Raw genomic sequence first — 12450 nt, forward strand, 5'->3', positions numbered from 1 at the left:
GCTCTCCTGTTAAATATCCATTTCCTTCTTGTCTTTCAAAATTCTCCATTGATTCTAACATTTTCAAAACTATTCATATAAAATTATTCTGGCTCTAAACACACCTGGTATTATATGCTAGGACAGAGTAATTCTTTCAGAGTAATTCTGGGAACACAAGACTTTCAGGAAGTGATAATTAGTAACAACGAATTCTTGTTGCACTGACCTGCACGCTTAGCTGATCATTTTGCGTGAATCATCTCAATACATCATCACAAACACTCATTTTACGGATGAAGAAACTGAAGCTCAGAGAAGTTAACTGGCTTGCTCAATGCCACACAGCTCACAAGCAGCAAAGCTTATTTTAAACTCTTAAGGGTACAGTAGATTACAAAATGCGGCCACTAATTCCTCTCACCCAGTTATGTACACCCTGTTGCAATGTGACATTCCTGCTCCACTCTTTAAGAGGTGGCCTCTCTCTTCCTGCCTCTTGAATCTGGTCTGGCCCTGTGACTTGCTCTGGCCCAGGGGACGTGGTGGGGATGGTGTTGTGAAAGAGCTCAAGAGGGCTTGCAGCTTTCTCCTGGATTGCTCCCCTGAGACCGACACATAGGAAACCAGTTCCAGCCAACTGGAGGGTAACAGTCCATGTGGAGGAGAACTGAGGTGGCCCAGCCAACAGCCAGCATCAACTACCAGACCTGTTGGTGAAACCATCTTGGACCTTCCAGCCCAGCCAATCCCCAGACTGACTCAAGTCCATGAGTGAGCATGAGTGGGCCAGGCAACTCCAGGGGAAGAACCACTGCCAGCCCACAGATTCGTGAGAAATAATCAGCTGCTGCTGGTGCAGGGCCCTCTGTTTTGTTTTGTGGTGGTTTATTACACCGTTTCTCAACCTCAGCACTACTGGCATTATAGAATGGCTGGTTCTTTGCTGTGGGGTGTTGCCCTGGGCAATGTCAAACATTCAACAGCCTCCTTGGCCTCTACCCCCCGGATGCCAGTAGCACCCCTTCCCAGCTGTGACAATCAAAAATGTCTCCAGGGCTTCCCTGGTGGCGCAGTGGTTGAGAGTCCGCCTGCCAATGCAGCGGACACGGGTTCATGCCCCGGTCCAGGAAGACCCCACATGCTGCGGAGCGGCTGGGCCTGTGAGCCATGACCGCTGAGCCTGCGCGTCCGGAGCCTGTGCTCCACAACAGGAGAGGCCACAGCAGTGAGAGGCCCGCGTACCGCAAAAGAAAAAAAAAAAATGTCTCCAGACATGGCCAGGTGTTCCCTGGGGGCATAAACATAAGTGACCCAGGAAGTCTTCATATTGATTTTTTTCCCTTCAAAATCTTGAGTAAATACTCAGTTATGGTAGAGTTGGAAAAACGTTCTTTGCCCTTTGACCACAGATGCCTCCCAGGTGGCCTGGATGAACTCAGCTGCTATCTTCTTGGGAACCAGCTCTGTGTTATCAGGTAAAGCTGGTCAGCCCTATGCCAAGGTAGGTAAACAGCATTTTTTTAGAATGCTCAGACACACCATGTATTAGTTTCCTAGAGCCGGCATAACAAGCTACCGCAAAGAGAACAGCATAAAACAAAAAGTTATTCCTTCCCAGTTCTGGAGGCCAGAAGTCCAAGATCAAGGTCTCAGCAGGTCTTCAGCTCCCTCTGAAGGCTCTCTGGAAGAATCTCTCCTTTTGCCCCTTCCCAGCCTCGGGTGGCCGCTGGCAATCCTGGGCTTTTTGCACCTCACAGCTGCATCGCCCCAATCTCTGCCTGTCTTCACGTGGCTGTTTTCACACTCCATCTGTGTCTTTATAAGGACACCAGTTTTCAGTTTTCTCTCTTTATAAGGATACCAGTCAGGACCCATATTAATCTAAGTATGATCTCATCTTCATTTAAATAATTACATCTGCAAAGACCCTATTTCCAAACAAGGTCACTTTCTGAGGTTCCAGGTGAACACGAATTTGGGGCACCCTGTGCAACCCATACTCATATGAGCAGACTGGCTTGCGATGACTGTGCAGTTCTCCCGGCCACTGTTCCCACCAGGCCTTCTGCAGGGTCCGCCTCCAGCCCAGCCAATGCCAGGGCTGAGCTGACGAGAGATCAAAAGGGGCTGCTTGGGCTTCCCTGGTGGCGCAGTGGTTGAGAGTCCGCCTGCCGATGCAGGGGACACGGGTTCGTGCCCCGATCCGGGAAGATCCCACATGCCGCGGAGCGGCTGGGCCCGTAAGCCATGGCCGCTGAGCCTGCACATCCGGAGCCTGTGCTCCGCAACGGGAGAGGCCACAACAGTGAGAGGCCCGCGTACTGCAAAAAAAAAAAAAAAAAAAAAAAAAAAAAAAGGGCTGCTTCTCCATCCCTCTAACCCTGTCGGAACTCCTGCCCTGGCCACCCCCCTCGCCTCCCTCCTTTCTGCCTCACTTGTAACCTGGGCTCACTCTCAGCACTGGTGGACGTGACCGTGACCATCCAAAGAGGCCTCCTTGCTGCGGAGAGGAGTATCTCTCTCTAGGTGTGGGTTCCTGGACAGATTTGTATCTGTTGCTTTGCTGCCTGTCTTTAAATTGTGTTCATAAGAGACCACAGTTCCCCATTTGTATACACGTCCTCGTGACTTGCTTTCACTATGAGGTAGAAAACATCTATCAATATTTGCATTTTCTTCCCCTCCTCCCGACCCCTATGTCTTTAGGGAAAAAAAAAAATTTCACGCTACAGTGCAAACCGTACTGTCATCATTGATGTTTCTCTCTCTTGGAATGCTTTCTTGGCTTTCCATGTCTTTTGTCTGCCAAGCACACTTGACCTGTGGTAATGGAAAGGTCACAACAGCACTGATCAATCTCTCCAAGTAGTGTCATTTGCCCAAAGTACGAGATTAGGGTGGTATGAGGAGGAGAACGCAGGAAGGACGGGGGAAGAGGTGCTACCTGGTTGAGGAAAGAGGCAAGATGAAGAATGTGGATAAATACGGAAGCAGGGCTCTTGGCCTCAAAGCAGAACTGCAGATCAGGTTTATTAAACCACAAAAAGCTGGGAAACACAGAAACAGGCGCTTTCAAATATCTAAGAACTCAGACTTAATGACTGAAGGACTAAACCCAGGTAGGTGAAGCAAAGTATTTTTCTTTGGGAAACTGTGAGCTAATCAGGTGATTTATGGTGCATTGATAATGGCAAGAAAATTCAAGACTAATATCGTAACTAACAGCTCACTTTCAGTCTTTGAAAGGCATTTGCACAACATCCCACCCATTTTCTTAACCAGCACTTAATAAACGGGTAGAAGTCAAACTACTTTGCAGATGAATGTTTTCGGGTGTAAAGTATTTTGCGTCTTGGACAACACATTACAATCACCTGGGCTGGGGGCTGACTTTGTCAAGGGTGAAGGACAAGCGTTAGTGGGTTTTATTGCCCTGCTCATGGGCAGCTACAGCTCAGAACTACTAGTGTAGAAAGCCCGAACTTTTAAAGATTATTAGTATCCCACATATTTACTACTAAGCAGAAAAGAATGCAGTCACGTCTTTTGTTATCTTGCCCTACCATTCTCCTTGCCTTAGGACTGAATACTTTTTCCCAGTAGGGGTCTACTTTTCAAAAGGGCAGGCCAGGAACTTGGAAAGAGTGCATTCTGTCACATTTAACCTTTCATTTTTACGATAAACCACTGCCCTGCTGGACTTCAGAGCAGAGAATGAGGACCCCCTGCCCCTTCCACAGCACTAGCTCCCTTGCTAAGTTTCTCTTTCCTGTGTTGGCCTCTCCCATGTAACCTGCCCACCTGACCCTGGGGCTTCACCACGGCTACTTCTTAACTTCCTTAACACCCTACAGATGTTGGGTTTGCCTATATTCCTGGTCCTCTATAAAAAAACAAATAACAATAGCAAGTCTCAATTCCTAAATGGTATCTCATCAGTAAAAGAATACACACTAAGCTTCCCTTCTGGCTAAAACGTGAGTATACTATTTTAGCTTAGTGTAAGACCCAAATGAGTCAATCAAAAAATATGTATTGCATGCTCAGAGGAACAAGGGAAGAGCAGAAGATATACAAGTACTCTGTGTATATTCTCAAGGATCTTGCCATCTAGACCAGGGGTTGCAAACTATGGTCCACAAGCCAAACCTGGCCCCCAACTGCTTCTATAAATAAAGTTTTATTGGAACACAACCATGCTTTTGTGTGTGTGTCTGTGTGTATGGCTGCTTTAGCACCATGCTGGCAAAGCTGAGGAGTTGTGACAGATACCATCTGGCCTTCAAAGCCTAAAATATTTACCATCTGGCCCTTTATAGAAAAACTTGCCAATGCTGATCTAAGCAAACTAACAACCACAACTACAACAACAAATATATATTTGAGATGGATGGATGGATAGATAGAGATAGATAGATAGATAGATAATGTATTAATGTGAAACAGAGAGGGTTCCTGCCTTTAGGAGGCCCACAGTCTACTGAACAATCATTAATCCTGAGAAGTAAATAAGCACCCAAAGCGGGGACTGTGCAAAGGAGAAGAGGATGTTTGAGGCTGGGTACCAGATCCATGGGTAACTAGAATTGCCTGTGAGCTGTACAGGTAGATTCTAAGGTGAATGGGGTAAAGAGGAGAGTGGGGAAGGCCTTGGCAAAATTGGAATGAAGAGGCAGGAAGTCCAATCCATGGCTGAGGGGCAGCCGTGGCAGCTGGGCTGCTTCCCAGTCTATTGGAGCGTGAGGGCATGACTTGTTTACCACTTGTCTTCCCTGATGGACTTGAGGTTTCATGAGGGTGCAGACAGTGTTCACATTGTTCACTTCAACCCCAGCATTAAGCAACATGCCTGCCGTATAGTAGCTGCTTGATGAATATAATTTAAAAAGTAAATAATGAATGAATAAACGGATGTCTGGAATTATCAGGTTGATATGCCATAAGCCAGTTGAGTCAGGCATTTCAACCATGGTAAAATGACCTCTGACCTTACTTTGAAACAAAGGCATAGATGAGGAGATAAGAAAGCTTTTATTAGCAACTACTCTATAACAAGCCTTTTACAAGCACTAAATCATTTAATTCTCTCAGCCACCATTTTAGGGACGAAGAGATTGAGTTTCAGAGAGGTTAAGTAACTGGCTAAGGTCACACAGCCAGAAAACGGCAGAACTAAAATGCAAACCCAAGTCTTCACTTTGTTATTTTCAGCTCCGAGGCTATGTACACACATCCATGCCTACCAGTCATTTTCATACCATGCTCTGCAGACCTCAGTCTCCTCAGAGCCACCACAAGTGACATGAAGATCAATCCAGCAGCACTGGGGACCAAGAGCACAGACTCCCCAGCCAGCTTCAACCAGAGGAGTTTTCATTTCTCTACTTCACACATGGAGCTTCCTGATTTCATCCAAACACATAGTTCTTGCGGGAACGAAAAAGAATGAGAAACCACTATACTGGACCACGCTACTTCCTCAAACCAAGCCAGGAGGCACAGTTTCTAGCCTTAACTCCACCACCAACTTGCTATGGGGTCAGGGTCCATCACTTCTCCTTCCTTCCATTCTTACACAAGAAATGTTCTGCGACAGATGCTGAAATCCCATGAAGCTTCTTAACTTTCCAGAGAGAATAAGATTAAATGAAGAGCCCATTCAATGAATGCAAATGGCTGGGCCACCTTGAGTAAAATTCTAGATAAAGTTGTAATTCCATCAATGACAGCAAATTAGAGGAGTGTGATGAGTTACCAGGCAGAGCTCAGCAGAGTCACTGCTGGATGCCTTGTTTGATGACTGCTAATCGCATCCAGCAGAACTCAAAAACCAAACAGGAGCCAATCTTTTGGCCTTACCTCATAGTAACCAGCACGTGACAGAACATGGGTATCTTAGTGAACAAGTCCACAGAGGCACATCCACTTACCAACAGAGATGTAACAGATGAATATGTTGATTCTCAAAGAATTCACAACTGGAGACAATGCCACACTCATCTATGGTTTGACCATTTTTATACGAAGTTACCTCTGGCTTGGGCTGACCTGATGATAAAGAAATAAGAATATTCTTATTATGTGAAGCATCTTTAGGAAAAAAAATCATAAAGCTATGAATAAGAATGGGTGATAAAAAAAAAGAATGGGTGATAAACAATAGGGATAAACATGCTGTATATGTCACTTGGGGAACTAGAAAAGCTTCCTCTCATTGATAAAAATGCATCCTTTGGACTTCTCTGGTGGCAGTGGTTAAGAATCCGCCTCCAATGCAGGGTACATGGGTTCGAGCCCTGGTCCGGGAAGATCCCACATGCCGTGGAGCAACTAAGACCGTGCGCCACAACTACTGAGCCTGCGATCTAGAGCCTGTGAGCCACAGCTACTGAGCCCGTGCTCTGCAACAAGAGAAGCCACCGCGATAAGTCCGCACATTGCAACGAAGAGTAGCCCCTGCTCGCCGCAACTAGAGAAAGCCCGCATGCAGCAACGAAGACCCAACACAGTCAAAAAAAAATAAATTAATTTTTAAAAAATGCATCCTTCAATAAACACTATTGGGCATGTTACATGCCTAAGATGATGCGGTGCTGGGGTGAGAGTAGGGCAGACAAAATGAAAAATGTTGCTCCTAATCTTAAGACGCTATCAAGAAAAACTATCTAAAACTTAAAAAGAAGCCAAAACTGTGGATGGTATCTTGTTTCAGTGTCACATGGGAGCAAAGGTCCATCTAAGAGTTATGTAGGGGAATGTACTTTGTTTCATCAATGATTACTATTGATTAAAATTCCCAGATTTAGTGAAGTTACATATAAGCTTGTAGATTTGCATTCAATGGAGATGCAAATAATCTCTGTCTAGCAGACAAGATAACCCCACAAATTATGGTTTATTGCCCTATAGGACATTAACCAGTGTTTTATCTAATGCAGCAATCTTATCCTAACATTCCTTTATTAGGTTGCCTATAAATACCCAATTCCTCAAATGTTCTTTGACCAGGCCTTAATATTTTCTGGTTCCCTCTTTATTCAAAGAATTGAATAAAATCTTTGAAGTTCACTCTGTATTTGCATGGGAGTGAAAATTATACTTTAACAGCGCTCAGAGTTGAGTGTATGTTACGGTACAAAAGAGGGAAGAACAAAGTAGATTAGCTAAAACCATGTCTTCCTAAGGATAAAGGAGTTTGGAATGTAGGTTTCCCAGGCTGGTACTGTGCACATGTGAGTGACATCATCACAAAATTGACCTATGTTTTCTCCCTCAGAAGGGGTTCATCCTCCCCTGGTGATCATTAACCGGATGTAATGCTAAGAGGCTAATCTGGTAAACCCCCCAGGAATTCCATTCACCCCTTGGGATCTTTTTTCCCCTTGTGACAGACAGGGCAGGAAGGTTTCCAGTCTGTGCCAACGAGCTTTCTCACTAGCTTCCATGTCATTGAAAATGTATAAAATGTACCATCTATACCGGAGGAAAGCCCAGTATTTGGGAGCAATACACCATTCTGAATCCATCCCAGGAACATTCTTGTGTTTCTGTCTTATCACACGATCTTTGGCGAGCAACCCCAGAGATCATTAAGAGAAAAACTCCATGTTCTCCTAAGGCTTAGAAGGGGGAGAGCTAAAAATGTCAGGGGCGGGAGTAACAAGAAAGTCAGTGAGACCTGTACCGTGGACAGGACCTGAGGGGGGCTCAGGGACCCTCTCCCTTCCTCTCTATGTCTCTTCTAATTTGGGGTCTCCCAGCTGCGCTACCTCTTTCCTTCTCCTCCAGGTAAGCACCTGCATAGTTGATCCCTGGCTCCAGGAGCAGACAGACCTGCGTGCAGGGACACATCTCCAGCAGCTGCTTACCCGAGTCTCTTTCAAACAAATGACTAAACCACCAAAAATGAGCTTCTCTGAAAACCTATCAAGGAAGCTGCTGATCATATTTCATTTCTGCCTGTTCTTATCAGACTTGGGTTCCCATTCCCATCTGTTTTATCAGATTCCTTCTCAGGAAGCATTTAATTGCTCCTTTTGTGCGTGTTCCTGACTTTTATTGTAGCCATTATATCAAGTATGCATGAGCTGAGCCTGGGGAACTCATTCTGATCTCTTGGGCTCCAGTGTTTCATTTCAGCCAGAGCAGGGCTGATTGAGTCCTCTGGTTTCTTACTGGCTGACTGGTTTTTTCCCTTCATGTGGTATAGAGCTGAATAATCAGCCGCAAATGAGACTTGCACAGGGAAGTGGTATCTTGTACCTTGTGGGTGGTTCTCTCTTCTCCCTCTACTTGCTGGAAATCTCACCCAAAAATCCTACCCTTGTTTTTTTTTTTAAAGAGTCAATTTTATTTAGTTATTTATTTTGGCTGCATTGGGTCTTCGTTGCTGCACACGGGCTTTCTCTAGTTGCGGTGAGCGGGGGCTACTCTTCGTTGTGGCGCGTGGGCTTCTCATTGTGGTGGCTTCTCTTGTTGCGCAGCATGGGCTCTAGGTGTGCACAGGCTTCAGTGGTTGTGGCACGTGAGCTCAGTAGTTGTGGTTCACGGGCTCCAGAGCTCAGGCTCAGTAGTTGTGGCGCATGGACTTAGTTGCTCCGCGGCATGTGGGATCTTCCTGGACCAGGGCTCAAACCCTCGTCCCCTGCACTGGCAGGCAGATTCTTAACCACTGCGCCACCAGGGAAGTCCCTACCCTTGTTTTTTAAGCCTACCTGCAGGTTGCATATTGAGAGCCACTTTCAGAACGTTTCACAAGTATCTGGCTAATGTGTGAGGGGGCCGGTAGCCAAGGTTAGGGTCCACCCAAACACCGGGGCTTCCTAGGGAGACAGGGGGCTATTCTGAAGGCTCAGTAGTGGACTTGAGCCCATTCCTCTATCTGGATGCCTATGGACAAACACCGAGAAAGGGGGGGGGGCTATGCTCTCGGCCTGGGGAGTCTGGGTGCACAGTCCTACACCCAAACATCCACATTGAAAGGTGAGATTTTATTTTGACTTCTGCTAAGGAAGCACAGCCATTTCAGAGGCTGGCTCTTCTCCTCTCTGGACTTAGAAAAAGGGACCAGGGGCAAAAATTTTCTGTCATCCCTCAGGAAAGGCCATCAGTGCCCTCCATGTTTTCAAGGGTAGACATAATCCAGGAAAGAAAAGAAAACAACTCACAAGCTACAATATACCACTTCCCTACCCAATTATTTCACTTCTATTTTCTTTTAATAATAAATCCCTTTTCCCACGGTGGGCACCAGTTCTGGAGTTCTGGATTATTTATTCTCCAGTCAGGGGGAATTCCAGCCCTCTGCTTTCCCTCCACCGGGCATGTATGTCTTGGTTTTAACGTTTTCACTGCTGACCAGCATAGCTGAAGAAAGCAAGCAGTGGGGAGATGAATTTAGGCAGGCTGGGGATATCAGTAAAAGGTGATAAAGAAGAGTTCAGTAAATTGTCTAAAGTGAAGTTATTCATGCCATTCCCATGCACCACAGGAAATTAAGAGTGGATTCTAAAAAAAAAAAAGTTCTGATGAACTTAGGGGCAGGACAGGAATAAAGACGCAGACATAGAGAATGGACTTGAGGACATGGGGAGGGGGAAGGGGAAGCTGGGACAAAGTAAGAGAGTGGCATTGACATATATACACTACCAAGTGTAACATAGATAGCTAGTGGGAAGCAGCTGCATAGCACAGAGAGATCAGCTCAGTGCTTTGTGACCACCTAGAGGGGTGGGATAGGGAGTGTGGGAGGGAGGCACAAGAAGGAGGGGATATGGGGATATATGTATACATACAGCTGATCACTTTGTTATACAGCAGAAACTAACACAACATTGTAAAGCAATTATACCCCAATAAAGATGTTTTTTTTTAAAAAAAGTTAGGGAACAAAACATACCTTTTATATATATTTATATTCTTATTAAGGATTAAATACTTTGCACAAAAGGTGTGATTAATAAATATATGTGTGTGCAAAAAACAAAAACAAAACGACAAAACAAAAAAGAGTGAATTATCTGAAAAAAGAACCAGTGTGGGAGTTGCCTAACCAAGAATCACAATGGGTAGTAAACGAGATCACTAAAACGTGTCCAGAAAGGTATTCAAAGAAATCTTCTAGAAAAAAAAATCATAGAGGATTCAGTTGCTCAATCAGTTACTCAGAACCAACTTCTCAGGTTATTTTCCCAGGTGATGCTTTAACAATGCCCTTGTGAACCAAATAACCTGGTCTGCAGGTAGATTTCAGAGGGTGAGGAGCTAGAGATGCTTACCCGATATCATGCACAGAGTCTGACTTCTCAGGAGCTTTCTGGGAAAGCAAAGTAGATAAAAATCAACGTGTGCGTCTCTGGGGCCCTCCTGAGTCCGTCATCTTTCCATGCCACATGAACCTGAAAAATAAAAATCCCCAACATCACCATTTGTTCTGGGACGTCTCTGACTTTTCTCAGGAATTCGAGAAACCCCAGCACCCCATGAGTGGTACTTAGGGAGAGAAGGAGCGTGGTCCCTTGGCTGGGGGCTGCACTCAGTCTGGCGGGTGGGTTGGGAGTCCTCAGGCAGGCTTTCTTGCCCACCACTGCTGACATTCGGGCCAGAAACGTTGTTATGGGGGGCGGTCCTGGGCATCGTAGGACGTTTAGCAGCATCCCTGGCTTCGACCCACTAGAAGCGATAGCACCCCTTCCCCAAGTGATCACAATCAGAATTGTCTGCAGAGGTGCCAATGCCCCAGGGAGGGCAGCCATGGTTTTAACCTCAAGTCCTAGTGGATGGCAGGGCGGCCACAGCCCCGTCAGAGAGGGAAAACTGCATGAGCCTACGGCCAATGCCACCTCTTTCAAAGTTGTTTTCCTATTGGACTCAAAAAGTGTGTGCATATTTGCCTCCCCAAAGAGGAGTTGATTCAATACAAAGGAATCGCCAGGTGGGAGGTATTTCTCCAGGTGAAACTGGGAAACTACAGCTCCTTCTGAGAAGCAGGCAGGTGCCCCGGGGAGGGCGGCGAGTGGGCTGGCATTTTTGAGTAAGCGCGAATTCATCAAGTCGGCAGTAAATGCTTGGTTAGTCACCAGGTATGTTATTTCACTTAATCTCCTTTAAGTGACCTAAACGGTTATTAATACCACCTACATCTTACAGATGAGAAACCTGAGACTCAGAAAGGTTCGGCAGTGTGTTCAAGATCACCTAGCTCCAGTGGCCAATCCCCTGGGGCCCCCTCATAGCCACAAGGGCTGACATCTTCAGTGTGTGAGGCAGCCCTGGAGCTGTGCAGCGCACACCTCACAGCAGCCCTAAGAACACCAGCCTGTCTGAACCCAGAGGACCCTCTCCACTCTGTCCTCTGGCTATAGCGCTAGCTTCATGCCCCAGGCTTGGAAATAACATTTCGCTCTATCCAAACAGTGGAAATTTAGAGACAGTCTTAGATTTAGAATCATCTTCCACGTAAATATATTTTGTGTATTTATTTCTGGTGTGGTAAATTTCCCAAAGATGAGAACTGTGCAACTTACACGTTTTGTATCTCCAACTAATATACGATTTGGACATGGCATATAGTTAGGGTCATCCCAGAAAAGCAGCAGACTACAAGTCAGAAGTTTTAGTTCTAACATTTCCGTTTGTCACTTTTGATGCCGTGCAGCTTGTGGGATCTTAGTTCCCTGACCAGAGACTGAACCTGGGCCCCCTGCAGTGGAGTCCTAACCACTGGACCACCAGGGAAGTCCCTCCATTTAACATTTTTGAGAAGCAACATAACACAGGTGGCTAAGAGTTCTAGAGCCAGATACTCCGGGTTCAGATTCTGGCCCCACCCTTTTCTAACTCAATAAGCGCGTCACCATTATTTGGTGGCTCAATTTCCTCATCTGTAAAATGAAGGCATAATAGTTGTATATTCTTCAGAGGTGGTTGTGAAGATTAAATGAGCTATTGCCTGTAAAGCACTTAATCCTCTAATGTATGTAAATAGTCTAGGAAGAATCTGTTACATGATTGGTTTTCAAGATGGTAATCGGTAGGCTTTAAGGAAAGATTTCACTCATTTCATCAATTTCCTTTTCTGCTGTGGGTTACCACAATGATTTTTTTTTAAGTGATATACTAATTCATGTCTAAAAATTTCTCCTAGTATAATATTCAACTGTAATAGTAATTTACAAGACATGACTATTCCCATTCCCAGGGGCCACTGCTGTGGATGGAGAGAGAAGAAAGGACAAATGAAACCGTCAAGAGTTGGGGTGACGTCGAAGACCTTGTGTGCCATCCGTGACTCCTCCCAGCTGACGGCTCCCTGATGGCAAAGTCCCACAGGTTACAACACTGACAAACACGCTATTTGACTCACATAGTTGGTTCAGTCACCACATATCCTGGCCACGGGGCACTGACTATAAAGGAAAGGACAGTTAAGTCAGGCTGTGGTTCATGTTTCCTTGCTTCTCTGAAGGC

At 45.6% G+C, this 12450-nt stretch overlaps 1 protein-coding gene across 1 annotated transcript in view; it reads right to left on the reverse strand.

The window, feature by feature from the left end:
* ALPK2 (alpha kinase 2) overlaps window positions 1–12450 on the reverse strand; it is a 129360-nt gene that overhangs the window by 106797 nt on the left and 10113 nt on the right. The window contains exons 2-3 of the mRNA XM_027118623.1: window positions 10260–10379; window positions 5913–6030 (exon numbers count right to left, since the gene is read on the reverse strand). The gene's annotated coding sequence lies outside the window, so the exon portion shown is untranslated. The remainder of the gene's footprint in view (window positions 1–5912; window positions 6031–10259; window positions 10380–12450) is intronic.

Source organism: Aethalodelphis obliquidens, unplaced genomic scaffold, assembly GCF_003676395.1.
Source record: "Aethalodelphis obliquidens isolate GAN/ISIS:26980383/991018 unplaced genomic scaffold, ASM367639v1 scaffold19, whole genome shotgun sequence".
Taxonomy (NCBI): domain Eukaryota; kingdom Metazoa; phylum Chordata; class Mammalia; order Artiodactyla; family Delphinidae; genus Aethalodelphis; species Aethalodelphis obliquidens.